This window comes from Cebus imitator, unplaced genomic scaffold (assembly GCF_001604975.1).
Source record: "Cebus imitator isolate Cc_AM_T3 unplaced genomic scaffold, Cebus_imitator-1.0 Scaffold212, whole genome shotgun sequence".
Classification (NCBI taxonomy): Eukaryota; Metazoa; Chordata; class Mammalia; order Primates; family Cebidae; genus Cebus; species Cebus imitator.
In genome coordinates, this window is record NW_016107527.1 from 680,812 (window position 1) to 701,024 (window position 20,213).

The 20,213-nt window shown below is 37.0% G+C and overlaps 1 pseudogene; it reads left to right on the forward strand.

The window, feature by feature from the left end:
- The first annotated feature begins 844 nt into the window (after positions 1-844).
- Positions 845-2,794, forward strand: LOC108317905 (annotated as a pseudogene).
- Positions 2,795-20,213: the final 17,419 nt, after the last annotated feature.

Here is a 20,213-nt window from a genome sequence, read left to right on the forward strand (position 1 = left end):
GGCCCTACCTGCAAGTTAAAAGCAGCCTGTTTGAACTTTCAAATACACATTCCGCTTCATTGTACTCTGTCACCATAAGATTTCTGTACCCTGGGCTCACCTTGACAACCTAATCCTGTTGTTACTGGATCAGTTGTTTTTCTCTCGGAATTCAAGTAGTACATAGGCTCTGAGATCATCCATTTTTCTCTTTCTGAAAGCAATATCCTTACTTTCTTTCTATTTTTTTCTTTCTAACTTTTACTTTGTGTTAAAGGGGTACATGTACAGATTTGTTACATGTCATGGGCATTTGATGTACATATAATTTTGTCACCCAGGTAGTCTGCATAATACCCAATAGGTAGTTTTTAAATCCTAATCTTCCTTCCACACTCCATCCTCAAATAGGCCCCGGTTTCTATTGTTCCCTTCTTTATATCCATGTGTACTGTTTAGCTTCCACTTATAAGAACATGAACTATTTGGTTTTCTGTTCCTGTGTTAATTCACTTGAGATTATGCCCTCCAGCTCCATCCATGTTGCTGCAAAGATCAGAATCTCTTTTTTTTGGTAATACCCAGGTCATATTCCATGGTGTTTATACCACATTTTCTTTACCTAGTCCACCACTGATGGGCATTTACATCAATTACATGTCTTTGCTATTGTGAATAGTGCTTCAATGAAGATATTCATGAATGTGTCTTTATGGAAGAACAATTTATATTCCTTTGAGTATATACCCAGTAACAGTATTGCTAGGTCAAATGGTAGTTCTAATTTAAGTCCCTTGAGAAATCTCCAGACTGACTGCATTCCACAGCAGCCAAACTAATTTACATTCCCACCAGCAGTGCATAAATTGCCATCATCGGGCAGCAGCAGCTGCAGGCTCAGCATCTTTCTCATGGCCACGGACCCCAGTTCCCCCTACCCCTCCCGCTTCAGGACTGCAGCCTCCTGGAATCCCGCCCTTAGGGGGCAGGGCCAGCCTTCTTGCTCTGTCTAGTGTTCTGAGTGGGCAGTCTCACTTGGCAATGAACGATGAGAGAAGCACCACGATGCAGAGCACGACAGAGACAGACAGCCGGGCACAAGTAATTCCCTCCTGGTCCCAGACAGTCTAAGAGGCACAGATAAATGCAGAAATGGACCTGAATTTTCTAATGACATCAAGAAAAGGAAAGTGGATGATAAGGACTCCAGCCATCATGACAGTGGTGGTGAGACAAGCGACAACTTAGTTGTGGATGTGTCTAATGAGGACCCTCCTTCTCCACGAGCAAGCTCTGCCCACTCTCCCAGGGAAAATGGAATCAACAAAAACCGCCTGCTAAAGAAGGATGCTTCTAGCAGGCCAGCTTCCACAGCCTCCTCGTGAAGTTCCACTTCTTTGAAATCCAAAGAAATGACTTTGCATGAAAAAGCCAGCACGCCTGTTCTGAAATCTAGCACACCAAAGCCTCGGAGTGACATGCCAACGCCAGGCACCAGCGCCACTCCAGGCCTCCATCCAGGCCTTGGCAAGCCTCCAGCCACAGACCCCGTCATTAACCAAGCAGCAGCTGGCTTGAGGACACCCCTGGCAGTGCCCAGCGCCTACCCTGCTTCTTTTGGGATGGTCCCCCATGCTGGCATGAACTGCGAGCTGACCAGCCCAGGTGCTGCCTATGCCAGTTTACACAACATGTTGCCCCAGATGAGTGCTACAGCCACCGTGGCTGCCGTGGTGGCCTACGGGCACTCCCCACGGTGGGGTTTGATCCCCCCCTTACACGAGAGTATCTACCATTCCTCTAAAACTGGCAGGAATCCCTGGGGGGAAACCTGCATACTCCTACCACGTTACTGCAGACGGTCAGATGCAGCCTGTCCCTTTTCCCCCCCGACACCGTCATCGGACCTGGAATCCCCCGGCACCCTCACCAGATCAACACCCTCAACCACAGGGACTTGGTGTGTGCCGTGACCATCAGCAACCACACGAGACAGGTGTACAAGGGCGGAAAGGGCTGCGACAAGGTCTGGGACATCAGCCGCCCTGGCAATAAGAGTCCTGTCTCCCAGCTCGATTGTCTGAATAGAGATAATGATATCCGTTTCTGTAAATTGCTACCCGATGGCTGCACTCTTAGAGTGGGAGGAGAATCAAGTACTTTGTCTATTTGGGACCTGGAAGCTCCGACCTCGGGCATCAAGGTGGAGCTGACATCCTCGGCCCCCGCCTGCCACGCCCTTGGCCATCAGCCCCCATTCCAAGGTCTGCTTCTCATGCTGCAGCGACGTCAACATTGCTGTGTGAGATCTGCACAACCAGACACTAGTGAGGCAATTCCAGGGCCACACAGATGGAGTCAGCTGTATTGACATTTCTAATGATGGCACCAAGCTCTGGACGGGCGGTTTGGATCACACGGTCAGGTCCTGGGACCTGCGCGAGGGGCAGCAGCTGCAGCAGCACAACTTCACTTCCCAGATCTTCTCCCTGGGGTACTGCCCCTCGGGGAGTGGCTGATGGTGGGCATGAAAAGCAGCAACGTGGAGGTGCTTCATGTGAACAAGCCCGACAAGTACCAGCTGCACCTTCATGAGAGCTGTGTGTTTTCCCTGAAATTTGCTTTCTGTGGTAAATGGTTTGTGAGTGCTGGAAAAGATAACCTCCTCAATGCTTGGTGGGCCCCCTATGGAGTCGGTATATTCCAGTCCAAAGAGTCCTTGTCAGTGCCTAGCTGTGACATCTCTGTGGATGACAAGTACATAGTCACTGGCTCAGGGGACAAGAAAGCTACAGTCTATGAAGTCATCTACTGAAAACATTATGTGGTTTAACATTTATAGTTGAATTGGGCCAAAATGTTTTTAATTTGTAGAAATAGAAAAATTATAACTTCAAGTCCATCAGCAGAAAGTCACTTGTCTACATAGACAAAATAGAACACCAAGGCCAAGCAGACAGAGGGGCCATGGGGTGTAGAACTGAGGAATGGAATCTGTAGACTCATGTGACAGCCCATTCTTTCTTGCTGGGTGATCTGGGGGTCATGCCTTGCCCAAGTGTGAGATTACTTTTCTGTTCCTTGCAGTTCACCTCACTTTCCATCCTTTGTAGAGCAGTATTATCTCCAATGAACTTGTTTCCTCGTTTTGCATCTTGTGAAATATTTTTTGTATTTTTGTTGAAGGTTAAACATTTGTATAAATTGTAAATATATTTGGTTTATTACAGTAAACTTTTTAGTACCAAAAAAAAAAAATGTCACTTCACTAGCATCCATTATTTTTTGACTTTTCAATAAGAGCCATTCTGACTGGTGGGAGATGGTATTTCATTGTAGTTTTGATTTGCATTTCCCTAATGATTAGTGATGTTGAATATTTTTTCATATGCTATTGGCCATATGTGTGTTATCTTTTGAGAAGTGGCTGTTCATGTCCCTTGCCCATTTCTTAATGCGGTTGTTCATTTTTTGTTAATCTGCTTGAGTTCCTTAAGATTCTAGATATTAGACTTTTGTCAGATGAATAGTTTTCAAATATTTTCTCACATTCTGTAAACTGTCTGTTTTACTCCTTTGATAGTTGGTTTTGCTGTGCAGAAGCTCTTTAGTTTAATTAGATCTCACTTGTCAATTTTGGTTGCAATTGCTTTCGGCATCTTCACTATGAAATCTTTGCCACTTCCTATGTCCAGAACGGTATTTCCAGGGTTTTCTTCTAGGGTCTTTATAGTTTTAGGTTTAATATTTAACTCTTTTATCCATCTTAAGTTGATTTCTTTATATGGCAAAAGGTAGCGGTCCAGTTTCAATCTTCTGTAAATAGCTAGCCAGCTATCCCAGCACTATTTATTGAACATGAATTCCTTTCCCTGTTGCTTGTTTTTGTAAGCATTGTTGAAGATAAGATGGTTTTATTTATCAAAGATAAACAGCTGTATTTCTAGGTTCTCTAATCTGTTTTCATTGGTCTATGTGTCTCTGTTACTGTAGTCCTGTAGTATGGTTTGAAGTTGGGTACTGTAATGCCTCCAGTTTTGATATTTTTGCTTAGCATTGCTTTAGCTATTTGGGCTTTTCTTGGTTCCAAATGAGTTTTCTATTTTTTTCTTCTCATTCTGTGAAAAATGTCATTGGTAGTTTGATAGGAATAGCATTGAATCTGTAAATCGCTTTGTGCAGTTTGGCCATTTTAACAATACTGTTCTTCCTATCCATACGCAAGAAATGTTTTCCCCTTTGTGTTGTCTCTTAATTTCTTACAGCAGTATTTTGTAATTCTCACTGTAGAGATCTTTCACTTCCCTTATTAGCTGTATCCATAAATATTTTTTGTGGCTTTTGTTAATGGAATTGCATTCTTGATTTTGCTCTCAACTTGGACGTTATTTGTGTTAGAAATGCTACTGATTTATTTATGCACTGATTTTGTATCCTGAAACTCAGCTAAAGTTGTTTGTGAGATCTAGGAGCTTTGGGTAGAAACAATCGGGTGTTTTTAGGTATAGTATCATATCATCTGTGAAGACAGATAGTTTTACTTTTTCTCTTCCTATTTGGATGCCTTTTATTTTCTTCTCTTGCCTGATACTCTGGCTAGTGCTTCCAGTACTATGGTGAATAGGTGTGGTGAGAGTGGTCTTCCTTGTCATGTTCTCGTTCTCAAGAAGAGTACTTTCACCTTTTGGCTATTAACTATGATGCTGGTTGCAGGCTTGTCATAGATAGCTCTTACTATTTTGAGGTATATACCTTCAATGGCTAGTTTGTTGAGAGTTTTTAACATGAAGCAATATTAAATTTTATCAAAAGCATTTTCTGCATCTATTGAGATTATCATGTGGTTTTTGTTTTAGTTCTATTTATGGGATGAGTTACATTTATTGATTGTGTACACTGAGCTACCCTTGCACCCAAGGAGTAAAGCCTACTTAATCATGGTGGATTGGCTTTTTGATGCACTGCTTGATTTGGTTTGCTAGTATTTTATTGAGGATTTTTGCATCTATGTTAATCAGGAATATTGGTCTGAAGTTTTCTTTTCTCATTGTGTCTGTGCCAGGTTTTGGTATCACAATGATGCTGGCTTCATAAAATGAGTTATAGAGAAAGCTCTCCTCCTCAAGTTTTTGAACTGTTTCAGTAGGATTGGTACCAGCTCTTTATACATCTGGTAGAATTTGTCTATGAATCCATCTGGTCCAGAGTTTTTTTTCTTATTAGTAGGTTTTTTATTATTGATTCAATATCAGAACTCATTACTCATCTGTTCATCTTTTCAATTTATTCCTGATTCAATCTCAAAAGGTGAAATGTTTCCAAGAATTTATCCATTTCATTTAAATTTTCTAGTTTGTGGGCATAGACGTTCTTTGAAACTAATGAGAACAAAGAGACAATGTATCAGAAGCTCTAGGATGCAGCTAAGCAGAGTTAAGAGGGAAATTTATAGCACTAACTGTACACATCAAAATCTAGAAAGGTCTCAACTCAACAACCTAACATCACAACTGAAAGAACTAGAGAACCAAGAGGAAATAAACTCTAGAACTAGCAGAAGACAAGACATAACCAATCTCAGAGCAGAACTAAAGGAGACAGAGACATGAAAAACCCTTCAAAAGATCAATAAATCCAGGAGGTGGTTTTTTGAAAAAAAAAAATAAAATAGATAGACCTCTAGCTAAAGTAATAAAGAAGAAAAGAGAGAAGAGTCAAAAAAATAAAAATAAAAATAAAGGGGATATTACCACTGAATCCAAAGAAATACAAACAATCATCAGAGTACTATAAACATCTCTATGCAAATAAACTAGAAAATCCAGAAGAAATGAATAAATTCCTGGACACAAACAGCCTTCCAAGACTGAACCAGGAAAGAGTTGAATTCCTGAATAGACCAAAACAAGTTCTGAAATTGGGACAGTAATAAGTAGACTATCAACCAAAAAAAAGCCCTAGACCAGAAGGATTTACAGGTGAATTCTATGAGAGGTACAAAGAAAACATGGTACCATTTCTTCTGAAACTATTCCAAACAATTAAAAAGAAGGGAATCTTCTCTAACTCATTTTATGAGGCCAGCATCATTCTGACACCAAAACCTAGCAGAGACACAACAAAAAACTCCAGTCCAATGTCCCCAATAAATATCAATGCAAAAATCCTCAATAAAATGTTGTCAAACTGAATCCAGCAGCACATCAAAAACTAATCCAGAATGATCAAGTTGGCTTCATCCCTGAGATGCAAGGCAGGTTCACATATGCAAATAAATAAACATAATCTATCACATAAACAGAACTAAAGTCAAAAACCACATGATTATCTCAACAGATGTAGAAAAGGTCTTCAATAAAATTTAACCTCATTTCATGATAAAAACTCAATAAACTAGGAATTGAAGGAGTGTATCTCAAAATAATAAAAGCCATTTATGACAATATCATTCTGAATGTGCAAAAGCTGGAAGCGTTCGCATTCCCCTTGAAATCCAGTACAAGACAAGGATGCCCTCTCTCACCACTCCTATTCAATATAGTATTGAAAGTTCTGGCCAGGGCAATTGAGTAAGATAAAGAAATAAGAGTATTTAAATAGAAAAAGAGGAAGTCAAATTATCTTTGTTTGCAGATGACATGACTGTATATCTGGAAAACCCTATCATCTCAGCTTAAAACCTTCTTCAGCTGATAAAAAAAAAACTTTGGCAAAGTGTCAGGATACAAAATCAATATGCAAAAATCACAAACATTTCTATACACAAACAATAGGGAAGCAGAGAGTCAAATCATGAATCAACTCCAATTCACAACTGCTACAAAGAGAATAAAATACCTAGGAATATATCTAACAAGGGAAGCAAAGGACCACTTCAAAGAGAACTACAAACCACTGCTCAAGGAAATCAGAGAAGACACAAAACATTCCATGACCATAGATAGGAAGAATCAATAACATGAAAATGACCATACCACCCAAAGTAATTTGCAGATTCGATGCTATTCCCATTAAATTACAATAGACATTCTTCACAGAATTAGAAAAAAAAACTGTTTTAAAATTCACATGGAACTACAAAGGATCTCATATATCCTAACCAAAAACAGCTAAGCTGGAGGCATCACATTACCCAACTTCAAAATATATGAGAGGACTACAGAAACCAAATAGCATGGTACTGATACAAAAACAGACACAGAGACCAATGGAACAGAATAGAGAACTCAGAAATAAGACTGCATATCTGCAACCACCTGATCTTAAACAAACCTGACAAAAACAGCAATGGGGAGAGGAATCCCTATTTAACAAATGGTTCTGGGAGGATTGGCTAGCTATATGAAGTAAATTGAAACTGGACCCCTTCCTTACACTTTATACAAAAATTAACTCAAGATAGATTAAAGACTTAAATGTAAAACCCAAAACTATAAAATCTCTAAAAGAAAACCTAGGTAATACCATTCTGGACATAGGCACAAGCAAAGATTTCATGACAAATATGCCAAAAGCAATTGCAACAAAAGCAAAAATTGACAAATGGTATCTAATTAAACTAAAGAGCTTCTGCACAGCAAAAGAAACTATCATCAGAAAGAACAGACAACCTACAGAATAGAAGAAAATTTTTGCAATATATTCACCTAACAAAGGTCTAATGTCCAGAATCTACCAAGAGCTTAAACAAATATACAAGGAAGAAACAACTCCATTAAAAAGTGGGCAAAGGGCATGAACAGATACTTCTCAGAAGACATTCATGTGGCCAGCAAACATATGAAAAGAAGCCAACATAACTGATCATTAGGAAAATACAAATCAAAACCACAATAAGATGCCATGTCATGCCAGTCAGAATGGCGAATAAAAAGTCGCAAAACGACAGATCCTGGAGAGGTGTTGTAAAAATATGAACTCTTTTACATTATTGTTGGGGATGTAAATTAGCTCGACCATTGTGGAAGATAGTGTGGCAATCCTCAAATATCTAGAACCAGAAACACCATTTGACCCAGCAGTCCCATTTCTGGATATATACCCAAAGAATACGTTCATTCTATTATAAAGATACATGCATGCATATGTTCATTGCAACACTATTCAAAATAACAAAGACATGAAATTGACCCAAATACCCATAAATGATAGACTGGATAAATAAAATGTAGCACATATACACCATGGAATACTATGTAGCCATAAAAAGAAATGAGATCATGTCCTTTGCATGGACATGGATGGAGCTGTAAGCCATTATTCTCAGCAAACTAATTCAGTAACAGAAAACTAAACATCACATGTTCTCATTTAGAAGTGGGAACTGAACAATTAGAACATATGGACACAGGGAGGGGAACAACACACACTGGGGCCTGTCACATGTGGTTAAGGAGGGAGAGCATGAAAAAAAATAGCTAATACATGCTGGGCTTAATTTCTAGGTGATGGGTTGTTAGGTGCAGCAACCCACCATGTAACACATTTATCTATGTGACAAAGCTGCACATCCTGCACAGGTACCCCAGAACTTAAAATAAAATAAATGCTTTTTTCTTAACACTGCTCTAGCATTCTAGCATGTGGTATCTTTGCTTTCATTAGTTTCAAATAATTTATTGATGTCTGCCTTAGTGTCATGGTTTAACCAAAAGTCATTCAGGAGGCGATTGTGTAATTTTCATTTAATTGTATGGTTTTGAGAGATATTCTTGGTGTTGACCTTTTTTATTGTGCTGCAACCCAAAAGCATGGTTCATATGATTTTAGGTTTTTTTAATTTGTTAAGAATTACTTTCTTGCTGAGTGTATAGTCAATTTTAGAATATATGCCATGTGCAATTGAGATAAATGTATTTTCTGTTTTTGTTAGGTCGAGTGTTCTGTAGATTTCTGTTAGGTTCATTTGTTCAAGTGTTATGTTTAAGTTCCATATATCTTTGCTAGTATTCTGCCTTGATGATTTCTTCAATAATATCAGTTGGTTATTGAAGACTTCCAAAATTATTGTGTGGTTGTATAAGTCCCTTTGTAGGTATCTAAGAACGTGTTTTATAAATCTGGGTGCTCAGTGTTGGGTGCATATATATTTATATTTGTTCAGTCTTCTTTTTGAATTGAACCATCATCAAGACAGATAGCCATCAGATTCTTCAAGGTCAATGTGAAAGAAAAAATATTAAAGACAAGTAAACAGAAAGGGAAGTTCACCTACAAAGGGAACTCCATTAGGCTAACAGTGGACTTTTCAGCAGAAACTCTATAAGCCAGAAGAGATTCAGGGCCTGTATTCAGCATCCTCGAGGAAAAAAAGTTTCAACTGAAAACTTTATATCTAGCCAAACTAAGCTACATAAGCTAAGGAGAAATAAAATGCTTTTCAGACAAGGAAACACTAAGGGAATTTATTATCACCAGACCTGCCTTACAAGAGGCCTTAGAGTATGCTAAACATGGAAATGAAAGACTAGTACCCGCCACCACAAAAACACACTTAAATACATAGACTATTGACACTAGAAAGCAAATACACAATAATCAAGTCTACACAATAACCAGCTAAAAACACAATGAAAAGATCAAATTCACACATATTGATGTTAACCTTTGATGTAAATAGGTTAAACGTCCCACTTAGAAGGCACAAAGTGGCAAGTTGGATAAGGAAACATACAGTTGGATGCAACCGTATGATGTCAAAAGATCCATCTTACATGCAAGGGCATCCACAGGCTTAAAGTAAAAGAGTAGAGAAAGATCTATCAAGCAAAAAAGAACAGGGGTTGCTCTTCTTATTTCAGACAAAACCAGCTATAAACCAAAAATGATCAAAATTACAAAGAAAGGCATAAAATAATCTTATTTTAAATCACATGCTTTTGAAGTTGCAAAGGCCCCAAAGTGTCCCAAGGTTCAAATGCAGATTCCTTTTATGACTCTCCTGATGTAACAAAGATTTGGTCACACTAGTGAAATTCCACCTAAAAAGCTCAATCCAACCAGTTGCCCAAATGAATCTGCCTCCTAGCATTCCTCCACAATCAATGATATCAATGAGTTGAAGATTCCTACCGAAAAATGACCAATCTAAACCCTACTCTCCGCCGCTTCTCAATGGTCACTAGCTTCCTTTGGCTATTTTTATGTTTCTTCCGAATAATACAGTTGACTTCTCTCTGGGATTTTTATCTGTAGTTTCCCTCATGACGTTAACCCTTTCCACATATTCTGCCAACGTTATTTTTTCAAATATAAGAATCCAAGCTTCCACTTTCCTCTTTAAATAATTTTGATGTTTCTTTAACACCTACAAGAAAAAGGTTAAAGGCCTTAATGTTATAAAATATTAATGTTAGGAAAGTCTCTCCAAATGCATTTATGTTCATCATTCTGATCTTCTAACCAACATTCTGCCAGCATTACTCTCTCCCAAAGAAGGAAGCCTTCCTCATGCTCAAATTTTGCCTTTGAACATTGTTTCATTTGTGGCAAAGCCTTTCTAATTCTGCTCTGCTTAGTGAATCCTAACTCATCCTTTAAGACTCCACTCAAGTGTCACAAGCTCTGAAAAGTCCTTTAGGCAATAGCTGTTTTCGTTTTTGTCTTGACAGCACTGTTCAGAGTTCTATTTAGCACGTATCAGATTTCACTTTACCCATCTGCCTACATACCTGACTTCCCCCTCAAGTTATGAATTCCTCAAGAACAGGGATGATAATCATACACCCATAATGTCAGGTTCATTTTCTGGCATGGAGGGTTCAGTGTGCCTTTATTCTAGGACTGCAAGAACAACTGAATCAATGGAGTTCTTCTACAGAAATAAGGAATCTTCACATTCCTGAAAACCTGTTGTTAAAACTTGACTATGTAAGATTAGAAAATGAATCATGGAGATGCCGCTTTTACTTTGTTTAAAGAATATCCTCCCATGAGCCTCTGTGGAAATTCAGTGGAAAAGGACACTCGATTTCCTTCATTTCAATTGTGGACCAAAAAGTATTGCCACCACTGTCTACTCTTAAAAACTGAAAATTTGCTTTTCAAATTGCAAAATATCTCAAAATTTTGACTCCTTTTACTGTTACTAAATCAAATTGCATTTTGTTTTGCATTTAAATTTTCATTTACTCCAGGAGTTTTTAGAGAAACTACATGTATTAGTGAATTTGTGTTCAAAGTGGAAATTGTGCTGCCCAGTTTGTTATATCTTCCCCTCCTATAGCTATGATTTATCTATTACATTCATGGTGCATATCTTTTATATAATTAACATTTATAGGTAGTAGAGTATATATCTATATGTAGAGAGAGAAGGGGAGATATATTTGAATCTCATCTCATATGTATAAATTTCAGGTAAGAGACCTGATGCTTAAAAATCTAGGCCACTTATTAAGGTGGACAACCCTCCTGGTTTGCCAGACACAAAGAGAGTTTCCTAAATGCAGGACTTTCACTTTTAAAACCAAAAATATCCTAAGCAATTCCAGCAGAGTAGGTCACTCTATTACTTATCCATGTTCACATGATAAGTAGAAGATACTAAGGTCAAACTCAGTCCTATATATGCCCCAAATTCTATATTTATTCCACATGCTACCACATTGATTTTTATTTTGCCCGTAACATTAATTTTCACATTATTCATCATAAAATGCAGTTTTTAAGAGTAAGACACAAAGAGTCTAGTGAAATATTTTAACAATATTTTAAATTATGAATTAGCTGCACAGTTTGCTTTCAACTGTAGACTTCATTCCAACTAAATGACACAATTACTAATAGATTTATTTTTGCAAATCACTATGTTGTAAAACTTAGAAAGTCAAAAATAACAGATGCTGATGAGACTGTGGAGAAAAAAGGACACTTATGCACTGTCAGTGGAAGTATAGATTAGTTCCGCCAATGTGAATTACAGGGTGGCAATTCCTCAAAGATCTAAAAACAGAAATACCATTTGACCAAGCAATCCCATTATTGGAATTTTTATACCCAAAGGAATATAAATAATTCTATTACAAAGACATATGCATACACTTGTTCATTGAAGCACTATTTATAATAGCCGAGACATGGAATCAACATAAATACCCACCACTGATAGACTGGATGAACGAAAAGTGCTACATATACACCATGGAATACTATGCAGCCATGAAAAAGAATGATCCCATGTCTTTTTCAGGGACACGGATGGAGCTGCAGGCCAATTATCCTTAGCAAACTAACACAGGAACAGAAAACCAAATACCACATGTTTTTACTTATAAATTGGAGCTAAATAATGAGAATACATGAACACAGGGAGGGAGCAACACACACTGGGGCCTACCAGAGGGTGGAAGGTGGGAGGAGGGAAAGGATTAGAAAAAGTAATTAGTGGGTACTAAGATCAATACCTGAGTGATGGAATTCTCTGTATAACAAACCTCCATGACACAGCTTTATCTACATAACAAACCTACACATATATCCTGAACTTAAAATAAAAGTGTTTTTTCTTTTTAAAGAAACTTATCTAGTTACTAAGAGACTGGTTGTTAGGACTCTAAAATTAGACTATCACTCTCAATATAAAAATAAGTAGTTCTTAATTCTTACGAACCTTCATAAAGTTTTTAATGTCCCTCAATGTGCTTCCATTTCTTCCCCTAAACCCACTCCTCCAATTTCAATTTTAGAAATACTTAAGACATATGGAGGAAGGGGGGGGGGAAATTATTGTACTTGCATTGATTTGAAGAGAAAGCAAACAAGTTAATGGTTAGGTTATGGGGCAGAGTGTCAAGATAGATTGAAATAGAGATGATAAAGGTTAAAAGAGGATGACATGTATCACTGAGTTATTCTAGTCATATTCCCCAAAAGATATCTGGGCTAATGTATTTTCTCTTGTAAATGTTTTTCATCAACCTCTATGCCTTTATAAAGAAATATGGTACTCTTTCTTGTATATGATTAATGAATCTTCAGTTTTTATTACTTTTTCTCAAAGCATACTTCATAAAATGCTATTGGTGTGTTTATATTTCGAATTACTTTTTGACAATAATTCAGAAGTGTTTTAATGTTTGAAATTCAACAAATAAATTTGTAAAGCATTATACATTCATTCAACAAACCACAGTATAGTAATGAAACACATTTAAACTAAGGGTTCAGGACCTTGCATATGTGTTTTTATTCTATTTGTGATTATCTAGGTGACTCTAAGAAAATCATATAATTTCTTTTTAAGTTTTTCTGTCAGTAAAATGGGAAATAAGTGCCTTATTTTGCCCATAGGCATAGGAAGAGATTCACCAACATGACCATAATGCATACTGAGAAGGAGAGTGTTTGCTAAATCTGAATAAGGAGAAAGAACATAGAAACTGCAATAGTTCATGGACAGGTATTTCAAGAAGAACAGCTATACATGACTACAAGAGAAATTGAAAGGTTTTGAGGCAACACAATTTAGGCACAGATCACAGAACAGTTGAACTCACTGAGGTGATTTTTATGTATCTTCCAGTTTGCATATATGCAGTTCGCCAGTGCCTCTTACACACTGTGTGTAAATATTACCCAGAAATTGTACTAAGATGCAGATTATAATTCAGAAAGTCTGCAGTTCAGCTTAACTGTGTGCATTTTTTAAAAGCACTAGAGCAATGTTAATAATGCAAATCAAGGAACCACACTTTGAATAGCAAGGTAAGCTATTTGTTCCAACAGGATTAGAGGGATGTTGAAGGTGAACAGCCCTATGACATAGTCCAGAGTCACTGTGACATACTAGAGTTTACAACAAGAGACTGGTTTGAAATTTGGATAGGAGGCGTCCTATTCCATTAAGGTTGCTATTTTTTCAAAGGCCATAAACTAAGTAGCTTATAAATAATAGAAATTTATTTCTCATAGATTTGGGGGCTATGAATTCCAATACTGAGGTGCCAGCAGATTCAGCATCTGACTAGAGCCCAATTTCTGGCTCATAGATGGTGCCTCCTAGCTGTTGCCTCAAATGATGGAAGGGAAGGGTAAGGGGAAGCCTCTCTGGGACCTCCTTTGTAAAGACCCTAATCTCATTCATGAGGCCTCTGTACCCATGACCTAATCACCTCCAAAAGGCCTCACTTTCTAATCACATCACTTTGAGGGCTAGGTTTGCAACATATGAATTTTAGGGGACCACAAAATGTATACCATAGCAGGGACATAATAATTTGAGGTAGTAACATGACAAGGGAGTTCCCCACAAAAAAATCTGGTAAGAGATAGCCAAGAACAGTTTGGAAAAAGCTTCAGAGAATTTGTAATTGACGAAAGTTCAGGGGATACAGAACACAGAGGCAATTTTTTATGAAAACACCAAGGCAGAGTGCAGTGCACAAAACTTGCTTAGAGAAGAATAAAGTTGAGCAAACTTCTCAATAATAAATCAAAATGAGTAGAGACAGATGCAGCTGGGTCACCTTCAAGGACTCAGCATGAAAGGGGAACTTTAAAAACTGAATGGTAACATCTGTACAATTCAAGGAAGACCCAAAAACTATTAAAAGGAAGGGACACAGGATGAAAAACTTTCTGAAGGGAAAAGTAAAATTAAGACTTTTTCTGGTGGTGGCAAGACAAAAAGGAGAAGGAAAATAGTCATTATGGAGGTTGCAAGTTCTCTCTTTGGAAATGGGAACCCTAGCTCAGTAGAGCAAAGAGAAAAGGAAAGTTTATCAGAATTCAGTGGGAAGGAAAGAAGAAATGGAGGGAGTTATGTAGAGAAGTAATTAAGGAAAAGGCTGCAGAAAATAAGTAGATGCCTGGTGTGATTTGAACTAAAGTGACCAGAGAAATCAATGTAGAAGGTGAGGAGGAACAGATCCTGAGTCAAAGGGGGAATGTAGAGAAAGAAGAAAAAAGTCAAAAGAGATAGAGAGAAATGGCATTCAAAGGGTGCCTTTATAAGTTAAGTCACAATGTTGATGATTTTTTAATGATTCACTATTAAGAAGGAAAAAGATGACATCCGTTGAAATTCTGACAAATTCTAACTCACTCTATGAAAGACTGATGAATGAATGCCATTCTAACTGGCATGAGATGGTATCTCATTGCGGTTTTGATTTTGCATTTCTCTAATGATCAGTGATGATGCACATTTTTTTCACGCCTGTTGGCTGCATGAATGTCTTCTTTTGAGAAGTATCTGTTCATATCCTTTTTGATGGGGTTTTTTCTTGTAAATTTGTGTAAGTTCTTTGTAGGAACGTTTTTACATTGTTGGTGGGAGTGTAAATTAGTTCAATCAGAGTAGAAGACAGTGTGGCAATTCCTTAAGGATCTAGAACTAGAAATACTATTTGACTCAGCAATCTCATTACTTGGTATATACCCAAAGGATTGTAAATCATTCTGTTACAAAGACACGTGCACATATATGTTTATTGTGGCACTGTTGACAATAGCAAAGACTTGGAACCAACCCAAATGTCCATCAATGATAGACTGGATAAAGAAAATGTGGCACATATACACCATGGAATACTATGCAGCCATAAAAATGGATGAGTTAATGTTTGTAGGGACAAACATTAACATGGATAAAGCTGGAAACCATCATTCTCAGCAAACTAACACAAGAACAGAAAACCAAACACCACATATTCTCACTCATAAGTGAGAGTTGAACAGTGAGAACACATGGGCACAGGGAGGGGAACATCACACACCAGAGCCTGTTGGTGTGTGGGGGCCAGAGGTAGAGATAGCATTAGGACAAATGCCTAATGTAGATGACAGGTTGATGGGTGCAGCAAACCACCATGACATATGTATACCTGTGTAACAAACCTGCACATTCTGCACATGTACCCCAGAACTTCAAGTATAAAAAAAAAGACTAAAGAGAAGGATTGAATTACAAGAATAAATTATTTTTTAAAGTTAGAAGTGGCAACATAAGTAATGAACATAGCAAAATAAAGTGGCAGGGTAAACAGTGAAGACCAATGACCTGGTTGGAAAGTATCATACAGAGAGCAGAGCAAAGGACAAGGAAGATGCAGATGTAGAAATAAGAACTCCACTCATCTGGAGAAAAATGAAAAGAACTCCACTTCTCTATGGCACACCCAGTGTGGCTTCATCATTTCTCTAAGACATTTTCTCTTTTCATCATTACCAACAGAATAATAAGACTTTTTTTCTTTTCCCCTTTTCCTCCAGGTTCTCACAGATTGAGCAATCTGATAACTAAATTTGAGTTATGAAAGTAATGCTTAATAGTAGTTTCTATTTCATTCCTTCCAGGTATGTTGGTAAAACCAATTAATATTTGTTTCCAAGTCATAAAGACCAAGTCATGTTTGTAGTGTCATAAAGGAGATAACTTCATTTTGAGAGTATTTTCAGTTGTGTGTACTGTCTGAAAAGAAGATTAATCCTATGTGATAGGCAGCAGTGTAATTTTTAAATGTCTAATTGGATTTGGTCCATATCCAATTCTGCCATTACTCAATGTTCTCAAATTTATTTCAGAGTTTATCAGAAGAAGGGAGAGGAAATTATCCAAACAAATGACTATTGGAATCATTACTGATTATGTTGTATCTCATTAAAGAAACATTTGAGTAATGCAGAAAAGTAGGTCAGAATTATAATGGCTGTCATGTTTAGAACATAAAGCAAAATGATCAAGTATGGGTATAATTTTAAAAGTAATAATTTTAGCAGAATGTATGCATGGAAATAGTGTATCTTTTACAGTAGTCATAGCAGATATCACAGTGATGTTAGTGCTCAACACATTTCAAAACACTTTCAGAAAATTTTCAGTAGGATCAGTTTACTAGTAAGGCAAAAAAAATTTGTTCTCATAAAATTATGACTGCCTACATATTTGTATTCTAACCATAGCATCTCAATCTATTTTAAAAAACAAATAAATAAAAATACTTATTGTTGAAAGTGCACCCAAGTAAAAAAAAAGGTGAAGGAATCAATTTGAAGTGTCAGAATAAAAGTCTAAGTAATACTGAACAGAGTTTTTAATTTGAATTGCTTTAAGTACCAAATTGTTTAACTTCTTACTGGTAGTGCTGTCTGTTGCAAGAATTTTACGGGGCAAAAAAGAAAAAAAAATAAACTTGATTCATGATTTCTTTGAAATAAACAGAATAATATATTTCCTTGGGCATGAAGAGGAAATATTCTGCAAAATATTTTGAAACAACATATTAATTAATGTACTGACTATTGCTAAAACAGAAAGTTGTATACTAAACTAAATTTCTGCCAATTTTAAAAGTTGTTGTTCAAACCAGAAATCACAATATGCTTCCCTTGCAGCAAGAACAAGATGGAATCTTTGTATATGCTTGTCACTCTGATGCCCAATATAGTAATATTTGGATATTATGTTGTACATCTATCATTGTGTTAATTATTAACATAATATTTTTGTGTTCTTTCTTCTCAGTGTGAATCAAAACTACTTGATATGAAATTACCTTCTTTCACAAAAGCAGCATTGATCACAACCTCATGTGTAAATGATTATGTCTTTGTGATAAAACATTAAGTACAAATTTCCTGATTAAAAATTATCACAAACTCAAATTAGCAAGCTGTCAGTAAAATGTTTATTCAATAAATACCCTTTAAATATTTATATGAGATGTCCTTCTGACTTGCATTTTCCAGTTAAGAGTTCTTTGGCAATGATTTTCGGACAAGCCAAGGAGAAATGGAATAGTACTAGGTTTTCAATAAAACTGCTGTCTTTGCATTTCATCTACTAACATAGAGTCTATGTAACATTCATCCCCGACAAGTTAACATTCCCTAGAAGAGAAAAATACATAAGTCTTTAATTCACCTTGAGTAGATTTTTGTATATGGCATAGGAAGGGGTCCAGTTTTAGTCTTCTGCATATGGCTAGCCAGTTATCCCAGCACTCTTTATTGAGTAGGAAGTCCCTCCCCATTGCTTGTTTTTATCACCTTTGTTGAAGATAAGATAATTGTGGGTGTGCAGCCTTATTTCTGAGCTCAATACCCAAACTATAAAAACCATGGAAGACAACTTAGGCAATACCATTCTGGACATAGGAACAGGCAAAGGTTTTATGATGAAGATGCCAAAAGCAATCATAACAAAAGCAAAAATTGACAAATGAGATCTAATTAAACTACAGAGCTTCTGCACAACAAATAAACGATCAACAAAGTAAACAGACAACCTATTAAATGGGTGAAAGTTTTTGCAAATTATGCATTTGACAAAGGTTTAATATCCAGCATCTATAAGGAACTTACTCAAATTTTAAGAAAAAAACAAACAGCCCCATTAAAAAGTAGACAAAGAACATTCTTCTTCCTTTCTAAAAGAAGAAATACATGTGGCAAACAAATACATGGAAAAAAGAAAACCCTCCCTGATCATTAGAGAAATGCAAATCAAAACTGCAATTAGATAGATGCCATCTAATACCGGTCAGAATGGCTGTTATTAAAAAGTCAAAATATAATACATGCTGGTGAAATTGCAGAGAAGAAGAAACCGTTATACACTGTTGGTGGGAGTGTAAATTAGTTCAACCATTGTGGAAAACAGTATGACAATTCCTCAAATACCTAAAAAGCAGAAATACCATCTGACCCAGCCATCCATTACTGTGTATATACTCAAAGGAATATAAATTGTTCTACCACAAAGACACAAGCATGCATATATTCACTGTAGCAGTATTCAAAATAGCAAGGACATGGAATCAACCTAAATGTCCATCAGCAGTGATAGATTGGATATAGAAAATGTGATACATGTACATCATGGAATACTATGCAGCCATAAATAAAACAAGATTACATCCTTTACAGGAACATGGATGGTGCCAGAGACCAATTATCCTTAGCAAACTAATGCAGGAACAGAAAACAAACAAAATACCACATTCTTACTTATAAGTGAGAGCTAAATAATGAGAACACATGGACACTTAGAGGGGAACAGCACACACTGAGGCCTATCAGAGGATGGAAAATGGGAGGAGAGAAAGGATCAGGAAAAATAACTAATGGGTACTAGGCTTAATACCTGGGTGGTGAAATCGTCTGTACAACAAATCCCTATGACACGAGTTTACCTAAATAACAAATCTGAACATGTATGTCTGAATTTAAAATATGTTTTTTAAAAAAATGTGAGATAAATAGATGTGGGTGTGTGTGTGTATAACCCAGAGAAATGAAAAAGGTATGTACCGTCTTTTTGAGGAAGTGGTATAGCCATGTGGTTGGCCACTGGTTTTTGATTTACTGACCTGGTATCAGGCCAACACTTACCCTCTGAGGAGCACTGTGACTTTGAGAAAATTACTTTAATTCTTTGAGCCTTGTTTCTCAAATATCAAATACGGTCAATAGCACCTTCCTCAAATTGTCATTATAAGTAATTATTAATACGTAAAAAATGCCCACCATAGTACCATGTGTAACACATTTTAAGTACTTCAGAAAATGTTGGCTGCTTACTATATATTACCATTAGCCGAGGCCACAAAACTCTGATTTCAGGACTTACTGAGGGAGGAAAGACAGTAGTCAGCCACCGCCCCCCCCCGCCACCACCTCTATTTCTACTTTGGCATATGGTTATAAAGACCAAACATTCCTATGACAGCATTCATTCCTTTAACAGAAAACAGTTTAGGTAAGGTTTAGACTCCATGTAAAGGAGGGTTCAGATTGCATTTTATTTAGAAACTAATAAAAAATTCGAAGCAGTCAAGTGGCATGTATGTTTACAGTAATTATTTTGGCTTCTATACGTAGAAATCCTTGAAAGACAGCAAGACTGGAGAGAAGAAGGTAAGTTAGGAAACTACCACAATGGCTAAGGCCAAAGATGAAGGCAGTCAGCAGGAAGAGACATAGACCGACTAGAACACGCTCTGGATGCAGAGCTGACAGAAGTTACTGGTGATACGATACTGGGAAAAGAAACATATGCATGTTCCAGGGTAATTTCTGAATTGTTAGCTTGATCCACTGGAACAGATAATGATGTTATTTAATAAAATGGAAGTGAAAGAGAAAAGGAAGTTGAGGAAGAAATGAATTACTACAAAGTTTGAGATGATAACTGGGCACCCAAAGCTGACAAGGAGATACTTGAACATACATTTAGGAGGGGGAACAAATTGGAAATAAAACACTGATGTCATCCAAATATAGTTGGCTTTTTT